Genomic DNA, 13,980 nt, shown 5'->3' with positions numbered 1-13,980 from the left:
CCAGGGGTCCCTTCTGACTCCACCGTTCTATGATTCTACGAAACGTGGAACCTGTAACTGTGCCGGTTCTGCCAATCACAGATTTGTAGTGCTGGGAGGGACCCCTGAGAGGGTCATCTAGTCCAACCCCTTGCAATGCACAAAGCGGCCGAATGGGCTTTGATGGAGTAAGGCAATGCACACTACAAAGGTTCTGGCTTGACCTCCAGAAATGCCCCCCCCCCAGGGCCACAGTTCTCAAAAGCACAAGCCTGGCCTCCAAGCAGAGTTAAAACAGCCCTTCTTTGCACTCCTGGGTGGAAAACATTGGTAGTGGAAGAGCATCTCCTCTGTATGCGGAGAGAGACCCCAATTCAATCGCCAGCAACTCCCAGTAGAACTGGGAGAGATCCCTGACTGGATCCCTGGAGAGCCACTGCTGCCGGTATTGAGCCAGATGGACCAATAGCTCTGACCCAGCGAAAGGCAGCTAACTAGCAAGCTCTGATAAAATACGGGTGGAAAACTGCGTGTTTTGGAACCGCAGGGGAAGCAGAAAGGGGGTTGCTGCGCCGTTGCAAACATGCAACGTCAGGAAATATCGCCTGCACAAACCACACCGAAACGAAAGCAGGAGTACAAATGTGGTTTGTTTTGTGTTCTTGTTTTCATTACGTATATCACGTTTTCCACTTTGCGTTGTGAACCGCCCTGAAATCTATGGAAGAAGGGTGGCATGCAAATTTAATAATAAGAAGAATAAATTTTATTTATACCCCACCCTCCCTGGCCAGAGCTGGGCTAAGGACAGCTAATACCAGTAAAATTACAATTATAGGGGGGAAAACAATTTAAAATACAGGTTAAAAGACAATTTAAAATGCAGCCTCGTTTTAAAAGTAGCCCATAAATCAAAACCATAAGGGGAGGGAAGACATAAGGGTCAGACTGAGTCCAAACCAAAGGCCAGGCGGAACAGCTCTGTCTTGCAGGCCCTGCGGAAAGATGTCAAGTCCCGCAGGGCCCTAGTCTCTTGGGACAGAGCGTTCCACCAAGTCGGGGCCAGTGCTGAAAAGGCCCTGGCCCTAGTTGAGACCACCTTGCAACTTGGGACCTCCAAAATGTTGTCATTTGTGGACCTTAAGGTCCTCCAGGAGAGGCGGTCCCGTAGGTACGTGGGTCCTAGGCTGCTTAGGGCTTTAAAGGTCAAAACCAGCACCTTCAACCTGACCCGGTACTCCACCGGGAGCCAGTGCAGCTGGTATAGCACTGGATGAATGTGATCCCGCAGCAAGGACCCCGTAAGGAGCCTCGCCGCGGCATTCTGCACCCGCTGGAGTTTCTGGGTCTAGTAAGTAACAACTGCCCAACAGACTGAGCCCTACATGTCCGACTGGGTCACCTTGCATGCGGCCATCTTTTGTGGGAACTGCAAAAACACCACATACGGGTAGCCGTGGTGCAATGGGTCCATGCACCTGGCTACTAACCAGAAGGTTGGTGGTTCGAGCCTGTTAAGTTGTGGGTGAACATGTCAGACGACACAGCGATTCTCCAAACAGCTCTTGTTTATTCACAGGTCAGAACAGAACTGAACTGAAGGGTTCAGCCAGCCAGCTTATATAGAGCTCCAGTACAACGTAACTGTAACAACTTTCTGTAACTATCCAATCACTGAACGTCACTTTCAATCCCTTATTTGCATATGTGGACCTGAACTATCTACAGTATCCCCCTGCTGGCCCAGGGTGAGAACTTCAGTACATAACAGAGCCCACCTAGGGATGGCTGTGGGCAGGATCCCCGCTCTGAAGGGGTGGAACTAAACGACCCTGAAGGTTCCTCCCAGCTCTACAATTCTGTGTTTCTATGAAACTCTGGAATTCGATTCGTCGAAGCACCGTAGGGGGTTGGACTAGATGCCCCCACGGGGTCCCTTCCAACTCGACAATTCCACGGTTCTGTTCGATGAAAAGCTCTGCAGCAAGCAGTCAGCTGCGTGCTGGCTGCCGCGCACGATGTCTAAAAATACAGAGCGGGGAGGCTGAGCCAGCCCAAAGAGAGGCACCAGGGAGACCTGCCCCCCCCAGACCCAAATGCAGGGGCCTCTCAAACAACAATCGCCTTCCCAGTAGAAGCTGCTTTCAGTGCGGTTTGACCAAGGTTGGGGTGTCTCGGGAGCGGTGGCAGAGAGGCAGGAGAGAAAAGAGATCTTCCTTGTGCGGCGAGTGTTTGTGCAGCCAAGTATAGTAGAGATATTCATTTATTTTGCATCTGACCAGGGGAAGTTTTAAAAAAGCAAAACAAGCCAGGAGGATGGCAGGCAAGCAACGCCGGTGCCCACGCGTCCGTCTCCCCCTCGCCCCCCAGGGACAGCGGTGGCAGGAAGCGGCAGCCGAGAAGCGGAGGGATGGCTTTTTCAAGAACCGGATGAGCCTCGGCTGTGTAAACAGAAGTTTGAGCTTCCAAAATTCGGCAACCATTCCGCCTGTATTGAAAGAAGCTTGCAGCCCACCGCTGGGCAAGCAGGGTTCCCAGAAGAAGCCCGAGCTCACCTCTGGAATCTGCAGCGGAGAGAACATGTCTTCTGGGCATGTGCAGAGGGCCTGGCTCGGGGTTGGCACCAGGGACGGGCACCATACAGGGGACCACCAAACCTCCATTCTCTCTTCTTCTTTTTTAAAGCAATTTTTATTGAGTTTTACACTAAATCATATTCACATTTTATTACATAATTCTATGACTTAATATATTACTTTGTAAGAACATCAACCTCCTTCCCTCCCTCTTTCTGACTTCCACATAACTTTCCATATCCTTTGCATTTCACTTATTTACCCTTTGTCAAATTATAATATTTCACCTTATTATCGGTAAATCAGTTCCTTATATTTACATTACAAAACATTTCAATTCACTGAGCCCGGCTTCGGCTGGGGAGGGCGGGATATAAATAAAATTTTATTATTACTATTATTATTATTATAAACAACATAAAGTACATTGGGTTTCCGTTGCTTTAATTGCCACACATGCAGCCCTCGGCAAACACTCAGAGGGGATCCTGCCATCGCATTGCCAGCAAAGGACGACAATCGCATGGGATGAAGAGGCTGCAATTCCACCGTCAAAGATGGTGGGCTGGGTCACAAGGAAAACTTTGGTACCTCAAGCTAACCTCCAGAACGCTCCAGGCGAAAGCGAAACTCCCAAGAGCGCTTCTTTGACAACATTCCCACGAAATGGAAGTTTGGAATTGGAGTTGACAGACATGTCTCAATCCAGGGGCTTCACCCCCTTGCTATAGGATCATCCAAATGACCCATTTACTGAACGCTCATCCTGATTCGCTTGCGCAAAGCTTCCACGGAGGTTAGACGGTGTCCAATCTCTACTGAGCATATGTTCCAATTTATTCACGGGGCGGGTCTACAACGACATCCTGACATGCCATGCATCTTCCCATTAACCATTTGTTCATCCCACACTTTTACGCGCATTTCGTCATCGCTCCCCAAACCCCTTTTTAAAATGGGAGTGTTGCATTAGGACAACAGAGCACTTTAATCCACTTTTAACTGCAAACTTCAGATTCCAGCATGTGCCTGGATCTCTCCCAGAATATACTGCCCATCTGAAGGTGACCATAGCCAGATAGGAATGCAAATACAACTTATCTCCATAGCCTTTTCCCTTATTCCCCCCCCCCCAAATCACTTCAAATCTGGGATTCTGATAGGGATCAAGATGATGAAAAGGTAGACCAGTAGAGAGCAAGTTTAGCCAACCGGGTGCCCCTCTGGATTAGATACAGCAAGCTATTCTTCTCTTCAGTTCCCGTCACCCCTACGCACTAACCATGGTAGCAGGAGTTGGAAAGGTGTACAAAATGGTGACTCAAAAGATCAAGGGGGTGGAGGGAAGGTTGCAACGCTTGGGACATCTTAGCTTAGAGAAAAGGCAACGAAAACACAACACAACAAAGGTTTATGCATCTAGGTTTATGCAACAGTAAGAGCTGTTCGACAGTGGGATTTGCTGCCAAGGAGTGTGGTGGAGTCTCCTTCTTTGGAGGTCTTTAAGCAGAGGCTTGACAACCATATGTCAGGAGTGCTCTGATGGTGTTTCCTGCTTGGCAGGGGGTTGGACTCGATGGCCCTTGTGGTCTCTTCCAACTCTAGGATTCTATGTTTGGCATGCAGAAACAGCTAGAGAGACATTCTTCTCCTGCTCTCATTACACTATAATTTGTGGACATTCAGTGATGCTGACGGGTGTCAAACCCTGCTGTGCTGCCTGGCCTTTAAAGCCCTAAATGGCCTTGGCCCAGTATACCTGAAGCAGCGTCTTCACCCCCATTGTCCAGCCAGGACACTGAGGTCCAGCTCTGAGGGCGTTCTGGTGGTTCCCTCACTGCGAGAAGCAAAGCTACAGGGAACCAGGCAGAGGGCCTTCTCGGTGGTGGCGCCCGCCCTGTGGAACGCCCTCCCACCAGATGTCAAAGAGAACAACAACTACCAGACTTTTAGAAGACATCTGAAGTTCAGGGATGCTTTTAATGTTTAACTGACTATTGTATTTTAATATTCTGTTGGAAGCCGCCCAGAATAGCTGGGGAAACCCAGCCAGATTGGCGGGGTATAAATTTATTATTATTATTAGGTCTAAGGCAGTGGTGGCCAAACTCAGCCCGCCAGACTACAACTCCCATCATCCCTAGCTAACAGAAACAGTGGTCAGGGATGATGGGAATTGTAGTCCCGAAACATCTGGAGGGCAGAGTTTGGCCACCACTGGTCTCGGGGGTTGGACAGACCCTGTTTGGAGTGGGTGTCAGCCATCACAGCCAGGGATGAGCATTCTGGCCTGCTCAAAGAGAAAGCCAAGTTAAGACGCAGGACTGGGACTTGGCAAGACCAGGGTTCAGATCTTGGCTCAACAATACTGCTAGAAAGGCAGGATATAAATAATTCCAGTAAACCAGTTAAAAATATCTCATGGCTCTGAGCAGCCTCTACTCTGTGGCGGACATGCCCGCATCTGCGAAATGGGATCAGTCTGGGCCCGTCTTACAGCACTGCTGCTTTGCTGAGTAAGGAGCTGTTCTTAGCTGTCTGATCTTCCAGACGGAGCGGGCTAAAAAATATTCCAAGATAATTTTAGGCCACTGAATTCTGACGATCCAGAAAGCCCTTTTAATAGCCATGCATGCAAATTCAGGCTACTCTTCAGTCTGAAATCTACTCCATGAAACAAGACAAAATGCCCATTTTATGGGAGCTACGGGTGAAATCCTGCTGCAGTCGCTACCTCACCACACCTGGGTTTGTTTTATCTATCTATTGCATTTACGGTATATTCCGTCTTTTCTTCAAAGCTCAAATCTGTAACGACGATTCTTTTAATCCCCAGAATAACTCTGTGAGGCAGCTCAGGCAATGAAGGAAAGTCAAGACCTTCCGGAGGGTCCATTCCACTGCCAAAACTGCTCTTACCATCTGAAAGTTCTTCATAAGCAGGCATAGGCAAACTCAGCCCTCCAGATGTTTTGGGACTACAACTCCCATCATCCCTAGCTAACAGGACCAGGGATGATGGGAGTTGTAGTCCCAAAACATTATGAACTTTCAGTTCATTAGGGTTAGCGGGAATCTCCTTTTTGAATCCGTTGGTTTGGGTCCTCTTCTCGAGCTAAACATCCACAATCCCTCATAAAGCTTGGTTTTCCAGACCTTGATCATCTTGGTTGCCCTCAGGTGCACACCTTCCAGCTTGTCAGCATCCTTCTTAAATTATGGCACCCAAAACTGGACCCAGGACTTCAGGTGAGGGTTTGACCAAGGCAGAAGAGAGTGGGACTCTGACTTCCCTTGATCTGGACCCTCGACTTCTGTGGATGCAGCCCAGAATAGCATTAGCCACCTCAATATTACAATCACCAATGCGGATGTGTGGACTGTTGGCGATGACCCAGGATGTTGGTCTTCGCTCAGGCTGATGGTGAGGCTTGGTCAAGCAGTTGGCGAGTCTCTGTAGAGACCTTCCTTGGGGTGCACTGTCAAGGCTACATCGTCTGCAAACATCTCTCGGATAAGGACCCACTTTTGGTTGGTGTGGAGACGTGTCAGGTTGAACAGGCTCCCATCGCTCCTTGAACAGAAGTACAGTCATACTTTGGATCCTGAAAGCCTTGGTGTGGTGATCACACAGGGTCCCTGGACGTTTCACCATCTCTTGATCCCTGTGCCACCACTTGATTTCTCGCTGCCACCACCCAGGCCCTACCTGGTACAATACGGAGCCCAGTCAGGGTTTCAATTGGAACATAAACTTCTGTTTATTTATTGCAGTTTAACAAGCGTGTGGTTTCATAAACGGTATCAATCCATTACATTCATGGGGTGCCTATCCAGTCCTATAACGTTCGCTACCTGCTCTCACTCACTAAACCACCTCTCAGATACTTACTTGTCTTCCTAGCTCCTAACTGTTCCTGACTCAGCTTATTTCTCTACACTAACTCAACCTACCCACAGACTCTATCCCAATTCACTCCCACTCCAACCAACCACCCAACTCCCAACAAACTCCTCCCAGAGCTGGTTTTATAGTCCCTCTGACTCCACCCCCCTGGGTCCTGATTGGGTAACCTGTTTAACTATTTCACCTCCAGCACGCTCATATGTTAACGTCACTCGGTACTCGGACGTTTTGGCTCCCGAACACCGCAAACCCGGAAGTGAGTGTTCCGGTTTGCAAACATTCTTTGGAACCCGAACATCTGAACGGGGCTTCCTGGGCTTCCAATCAGAAGCCACACTTTGGTTTCCGAACATTTTGGAAGTCGAACAGACATCTGGAATGGATTCCGTTCGACTTCCAAGGTACGACTGCACAAGCTGTCTTCAGACGAGCTGAAGGCATTGGAGAACAAAATGGAGAAGAATATGCCAAAGAGGTTTGGGGCGAGAACACAGTCCTGTTTCATACCACTCTCTATAGGGAAGGTGCCCATCCTATTGGACGGTGCTGCGTGTTCTTGCAGAAGGATGCAATCCTCTTGCGAAGCTCAGGTGGGCATCCTATCTCGTTGAGCACAGTGAAGAGTCCTTTTTGGCTGACGAGGTCAAAGGCCTCCATCGGGTCTACGAAGGCGATGATGCCCCCGGGGGCTTCTCTGCCCTTGGCATTTCCCCTGCCGCTGGCGCAACGAGGAAATCATGTCGACTGTCGACCTCTGAGCTCTAAAGCCGCATTGTGACTGTCTGAGAGTGACTGTAATCTGCTGAGAACCACACGGGCGAAGGCTTTCCCCCACAGTACCCTGCAGGGAGATTCCCCGGTGGTTGTTTACAAAAAGATACAGCGATAAAGCTATGAATAAGAAAAAGCCAACCAGGAAAGCCTACGCCTCCCCTCTCTTCTTCCATTCTGTTCTTTGTTTCTCCATCTCTCTCACACACCCCTTCTCTCTGCAAGAGCACTGCATACCTGCAATACCTGCAGGGGGCGGACAGGTGGGTGGGTCACCCAATGAGTAAATCAGAAGATTAGGTCTGGACCTATGCTCTGCTCACACAACAAAAGCCTCAATGTGCCCCACCCTCCACAGGGAGGCAGCAGGACTCAATGCTGCTGTTTATTATATTTTTATTTTGGTTTTATTTTATTTTTTTACTGCTACTATTATTAATAACAATACAGTGGTACCTCTGGATGCAAACGGGATCATTTCCGGAGCCCCATTCGCATCCAGGGCAGAACGCAACCCATGTCTGCGCGTGCACAGGTCGCAATTCACCACTTCTGCGCATGCGCGTGACATCATTTTGAGCGTCTGCACATGCGCGAGCAGTGAAACCCGGAAGTAACGTGTTCCGTTACTTCCAGGTCGCCACGGAGCGCAACCTGAAAATACTCAACCTGAAGCGACTTTAACCCGAGGTACGACTGTACGCGGGTGGCACTGTGTTCTAAACCACAGAGCCTAGGGCTTGCTGATCAGAAGGTCGGTGGTTTGAATCCCCGCAACGGGGTGAGCTCCCGTTGCTCGGTCCCTGCTCCTGCCCACCTAGCAGTTCGAAAGCACGTCAAAGTGCAAGTAGATAAATAGGTACCACTCTGGTGGGAAGGTAAACGGTGTTTCCGTGCGCTGCTCTGGTTCGCCAGAAGCGGCTTAGTCATGCTGGCCACATGACCTGGAAGCTGTATGCCGGCTCCCTCGGCCAATAAAGTGAGATGAGCGCCACAACCCCAGAGTCGGCCACAACTGGACCTAACAATCAGGGGTCCCTTTACCTTTTCCCGCTCATCTGGCTGGGTTTCCCCAGCCACTCTAGTCAGCTCTCAGCAGAAATGTAGAAAGCACGATAAAACACCCAACATTAAAAACTTCCCTTAACAGGGCTGCCTTCAGATTATCATCATTATCATCGCATTATTTATATCCTGCCTTCCCCCCCCCCCAAGACTAGCTTACACAAATTAAAACAACACAGATGCAACACACACACAAAAATGAGAAATGATCATTAAAATTAAAAAGACGTAATATAAAATTTAAACGATACGTTGTTTTAATATACCAGCGATCCACAAGCTTTTCAGCTGCTCTGTTAAAAAAACAATTAAAAATCGTACAGCTCCTTGCACACTGCGTTATAGAGAAATATTTAAGTCGTCCACCAAGACCCTCAACAATTTTCAAGCGGCCCGTAGGGGGCAGGAAAATTGCAAAATCTGTGCCCTATACAACTAGTACTGAATGGTGAAATGTCTAGGAAACCAAGTAAAGCAAACCTTTAAAAAAAGGCCTCAAAAAAACCAACACCAACTATTTACTGAAGCACTCCAGAAAGTCTGTTATGCCCGAAGCATTTTTGAGCAAAATTTTAACTCTTTGATTGAAAGCAACTGTAAAAACTATATGAAGAATATTCAGAGCAGGCAAAGTATCACGGGATTCAAAATTCTGTGTCTGTGTGTAAAAAAAACACAACTTGTTCATCTTCAAAAGTACAATGTCCAGGTCTTAGGCTCCCAGGTCAATGCAGAGGAAGTGACAACTCACACCTCAAAACGCAGGTAAACTCGTCCCGGAGGACATCAGAACGCAACCCGTGAATTTCGAAATCCAGGTTCCCGGTGCCAAAGTTTTATTCAGCAAATATTGAGTTTGGTCACCCACCCACACAGCTGCCAGCGACCCGAAATTTCACAGGGAATGTCACAAGTTTTGTGCCATGAGGTTGTGTTTTGAGTCGCAAGGCAGAGGTCTTTGCTGTCTTCGAGGGGACCTACTCGCAAGTAAGGCCCGCCTAGGCTGCAGACTCTATAGACTCCTTGCCTGGGAGTAATTCCCACTGAAGACAGCGGAACTTACTTCCAAGTAAACATGAACAGGACTGTACCGTTAGCTTCTATATGTATTTAAAAATAAATAAATTGAAGTACCAAAGCACAACCTCTGCAAAATTTGCTTAGCCATTTAAATCCAGGTGAAATGCGAAATGCTACAACCATTGAGATGTTACCGTTCTGTCCTTATCTAGAGAGCCAGTGGTAAAGAATGTCAGTTGGACTAGCACCTGGGAGGGACCTGGGTTCAAATCACGCCACTCGACGTTCACTGGGTGCCCCTGGGGGCCAGTCCCTGCCTCGCAGCCTAGCCTACCTCACAGTTGTTGTGGGGGTTAAATAAGGAGGGGGAGATCCACAAAGACCCCCCCCCTGGAATTGGAAGGGACGTCGTCTAATCCAACCCCCCCATAATGCAGGATAGCAATGCTAAAAACAAATAAATATTATCATTATTAATAGGCTACACAACATTAACTAGGCTATGCAATGTTGCAACCACTACAACAACCTCCAGCCGACCGGGAGAATCCGCGACCAGAAATATCAAGAGGAATATGAAGAAGAATGGAAGAAATTTAAAGATTATTTGAATAAATATTGTAATATTAAAGATTTGTAACTACTTGAAAGAATTAATTAGGTTTAGGATTAAATTAGGACTAAATAAATAAATAAGAAATAATACCATAAGAAAAGTTAGGAAATATGATTATGACCGGATTATTATTATATGAAATGATGATATTGGAAACTGCTACATTCAATTACAAAGAAATTCAGTTGGAAGAGATTTGAGGAAGTCAAGTAATATGTTTATGAAGTTGGATTTTAATTCATCAAGTTTTATTGTATATATGTATGTGGTGGTATTATGGGGTTGTAAATGTTTTACTTCTTTGGTTTTTTTCCTTTCCCTTATTTTCTTTTTTCTCATTGTTGTTTTTTCTATTTCTGTTATGTTGAAGTTGTGTTTTTATATGAAACTTAATAAATATTATTGTTTAAAAAAACAACAACAATCTCCAACCGTGAGCACTGATTAAGTACCGAAAGCACATCACAAAGACACGTGTTAACATACAACAATTTTGAGAGGTGTTCTTGCACCCATACTGCAGACAGAGGAACTGAGGCAGGTGGCAATCACCCATGAAATCCTCAGCTGAGATTTGAGCCAAGCATTTTGAGGTTCACAGGTTTCCCTCTCGGAACCCGAGCACAACATTTCCCCCTCAAATGGTTTGTAACATCGCAATCCTGTACACATTTCCTCAGAGGTAAATCCCACCGAGTTCCGTACAGCTTACGTCCAGGTGAGATTGCCCTGCTTAGCGGCTATGTACATATTTGCAAAGATAACATGTGCAACACAGCACACAGTGAGGTTAAAACAGCAAGAGTGGATGGCAAGTGTGGAGGGAAGATTCAAGGACAATCAGATAAACACGGAAACATTTTAGTGCAGTACAGCGGTACCTTGAGGCTCAAACTTAATCCGTTCCAGAAGTCTGTTCCAAAACCAAAGCGTTCCAAAACCAAGGCGCGCTTTCCCATAGAAAGTAATGCAAAATGGATTAATCCGTTCCAGACTTTTAAAAACAATCCCTAAAACAGCAATTTAACATGAATTTTACTATTTAACAAGACCACTGATCCATGAAATGAAAGCAATAAACAACGTACTGCAGTCACACAATCAATCAGTCAGTAGCTGAACTGGGTTCCACACAGTCACAAAAACAGAACAAAAAGAGCTGCAAAATAAATAGCAAAAACAGACAGAACTCAGTGTAACACTCAAAACGGAGCATATTCGGCTTCCAAAAAAAGTTCGCCAACCAGAACACTTACTTCTGGCTTGCAATGTTTGGGTTCCAACTTGTTTGAGTACCAAGGCGTTTGAGAACCAAGGTACCACTGTATACTATTTTATCAAAATATTTCTTAATTTATTTGTAGAATATGGGTAGATTTCTTTTCAAAACAGGAGCAAGAGCATCAAGCAAAAATGAGGACAATCCTAGTCGAGATCCAGAATTGCCGTTCGAACAGAGCGCTGCAGAAGACTCGACGAGCAAACCTCCAAAAAAGCAAGTTAGTCGACAATATGTGGATAGCTATCCAAGTCTCGGTTTCACAAGGCAGTATGCCACTGGACTCCTTCTGGATATACAGTGGTACCTCGGGTTAAGTACTTAATTCGTTCCGGAGGTCCGTACTTAACCTGAAACTGTTCTTAACCTGAAGCACCACTTTAGCTAATGGGGCCTCCTGCTGGTGCCGCGCCACCAGAGCACGATTTCTGTTCTCATCCTGAAGCAAAGTTCTTAACCTGAAGCACTATTTCTGGGTTAGCTGAGTCTGTAACCTGAAGCGTATGTAACCCGAGGTACCACTGTACAACCAAAAGCAGTACCCACACCTCTCTTCAAGAGCATTGGCTATTCTTCTACAGTTCTCCGCGACGTATTATTGTGAGCTGTGATTTTTAACTCTGACAAACATGACAGCTCAGAAAAGAGAAAGGTTTATTTGTGGCGAATAGGAGGAGCGTTTGCTTGCTCAAATTAAACCTAATATAAATGAAATCAGCCAGCAAAAGCAAGCTCACACCTCTGATTGAGTTTGTAGAGTAGACATACTTAAGGTACATATGTAAGAGGCCTGTTTCTAATTATATTTTGGGAATGATTTGTGTTCTTAGGTAGCTGTGTTGTTTTATACTTTCTGATAATAATATTATGAAGTAGTTGTGTTCTATATTATAAATCAAGCACTGTTGTTTCTTTTTGTTTTCCGGCCTATTCCTTATCGATAAAAAAATTGGTGCGGCAAATTTTCATTCTGAAAGAGTGGCCCAGAGAAAAAGGTTTGAGATCCACTGATGTGATCTACATTGACTGACAGCTGCTCTCTGAGTTTCGGGGCACTGAGTATTTCTCAGTCCTTATTGGAGAGGTTGTGGCTCAGGCCTGGGACTTTCTCCCTGCAAGGAAAAAGCTTTGCCACTGATCCACGGACCTTCGCAAGACAGAGAAATCTGCAATATACTAATCATGCCTCTGCTCCATTTAGCTCAATACCGTCGACACTGACCGGCAGAAGCACTTCAGGGTTTCAGGCAAGGGAACCTTTCCGAGTCCTCCCTAGAGATGGTCAGAACGTTAAATGTTGGAAATGTAAGGAAAAAGAGGGACATTTTATCACATGTGGTGGGAATGTAAAAAGGTGAAATGCTTCTGGGAGATGATATATAATGAGTTGAAAAAAATGTTGAAATATACATTTATAAAGAAACCAGAAGCATTTCTCTTGGGTATTGTTGGAAACGATATAAATAGAAAGAAATGTAAGCTTTTTCTATATGCAGTAACAGCGGCAAGAATACTATTGGCCCAAAAATGGAAGCAAGAAGAATTACCAACGGTGGAAGAATGGAGGATGAAATTAATGGACTATGTGGAACTTGATAAACTAACAGGAAGGATTCGAAACCGGTGGGACTAGAAGTTTACCGAGGACTGGAGTAAATTTACGGATTATTTGAAAAGTATTTGTGATGACCAGACGACGTTTGTAGGTTTGCAAGAAGTTCTGTGAGGAATAATATTAGAAATATTGGAAAAACGGAGAAGGAGACACGATATGTTAAGAGATGTAAAGGCAATATTAAATTAGGAACTGCGTAAGAGGTGGGGGATTATCAGAGGTGCTGATGGAAGTCCAATAAGAATGTATTTGTGATAAACTGTGTGGTAGGTTTTATAATTTTGTATGTTAAAAACCAATAAAAATAATTTTTTTAAAAATATAGATGGTCGGAACGTGGGTCATTCTGCCTGCCAAGCAGACGTTCTGCTGCTCAGCTACAGCCCTCCCTTCCTAAAGGCAGCTGCGCGAAAGGGTTAACAGTCAAAGTCTCCAGGAAGGAAAAGGGAAGGATTAACAGCTCTCTCTGAAGGAAAGCCTGCAGCTTGTAAACTTAGATCTGACAGCCTCAGCATATTCCGGCAGAGAGACAGGGAGGAGGATGGTTACACAGAGGGGGGTGTGGCGGTCTTGCCCAGAGGCAGAAAGGAGCCGGCAATGGGATATTAGGAAAGGGCACCCAGGGTGCAAGAGGAAAAGGAGAGAGGGGGGAGTGAAGGGCCAGTGGAACGCATGCAAAGAACACCGTATTTTTCGCTCTATAGGACACACTTTTCCCCCTCCAAAAATGAAGGGGAAATGTGTGTGCGTCCTATGGGGCGAATGCAGGCTTTCGCTGAAGCCTGGAGAGCGAGAGGGGTCATTGCGCACCGACCCCTCTCGCTCTCCAGGCTTCAGGCAGCTTTTTATATCCCCCCCTAAAAACTAGGTGCGCCCTATCGTCCGGTGCACCCTATGGAGCGAAGAATACGGTATATAGCCTAGTGGAAAGCTGCTGAAAGCATTTTATCCCATTGCCCAGATCGGCTTGGAACATTCATAAGGTCGTTCCTGCCCTCATGCCTACAAAACTGGAAAAAAAGACATGACACAAAAGGAAAATGGGTTGAGAGGGAGGAGGAAAATAGGTGGGGGTGGCAGTGGGGATAGTATCCCTTCCTCCCACGGTCCTTTCCGGTGGGAAGTGAGGGCTAGGATATGACTTACTGACCA

The 13,980-nt window shown here is 46.3% G+C and overlaps 1 protein-coding gene across 2 annotated transcripts in view; it reads right to left on the bottom strand.

Moving 5' to 3' along the window:
* ZNF395 (zinc finger protein 395) overlaps positions 1-13,980 on the bottom strand; it is a 55,186-nt gene that overhangs the window by 25,424 nt on the left and 15,782 nt on the right. The window lies entirely within an intron of this gene.

Source organism: Podarcis raffonei, chromosome 3 (genome assembly GCF_027172205.1).
Source record: "Podarcis raffonei isolate rPodRaf1 chromosome 3, rPodRaf1.pri, whole genome shotgun sequence".
Lineage (NCBI taxonomy): Eukaryota > Metazoa > Chordata > Lepidosauria > Squamata > Lacertidae > Podarcis > Podarcis raffonei.
Note: the sequence above shows the minus strand (reverse complement) of the source record. Positions and strands in the feature narration are given on the sequence as shown.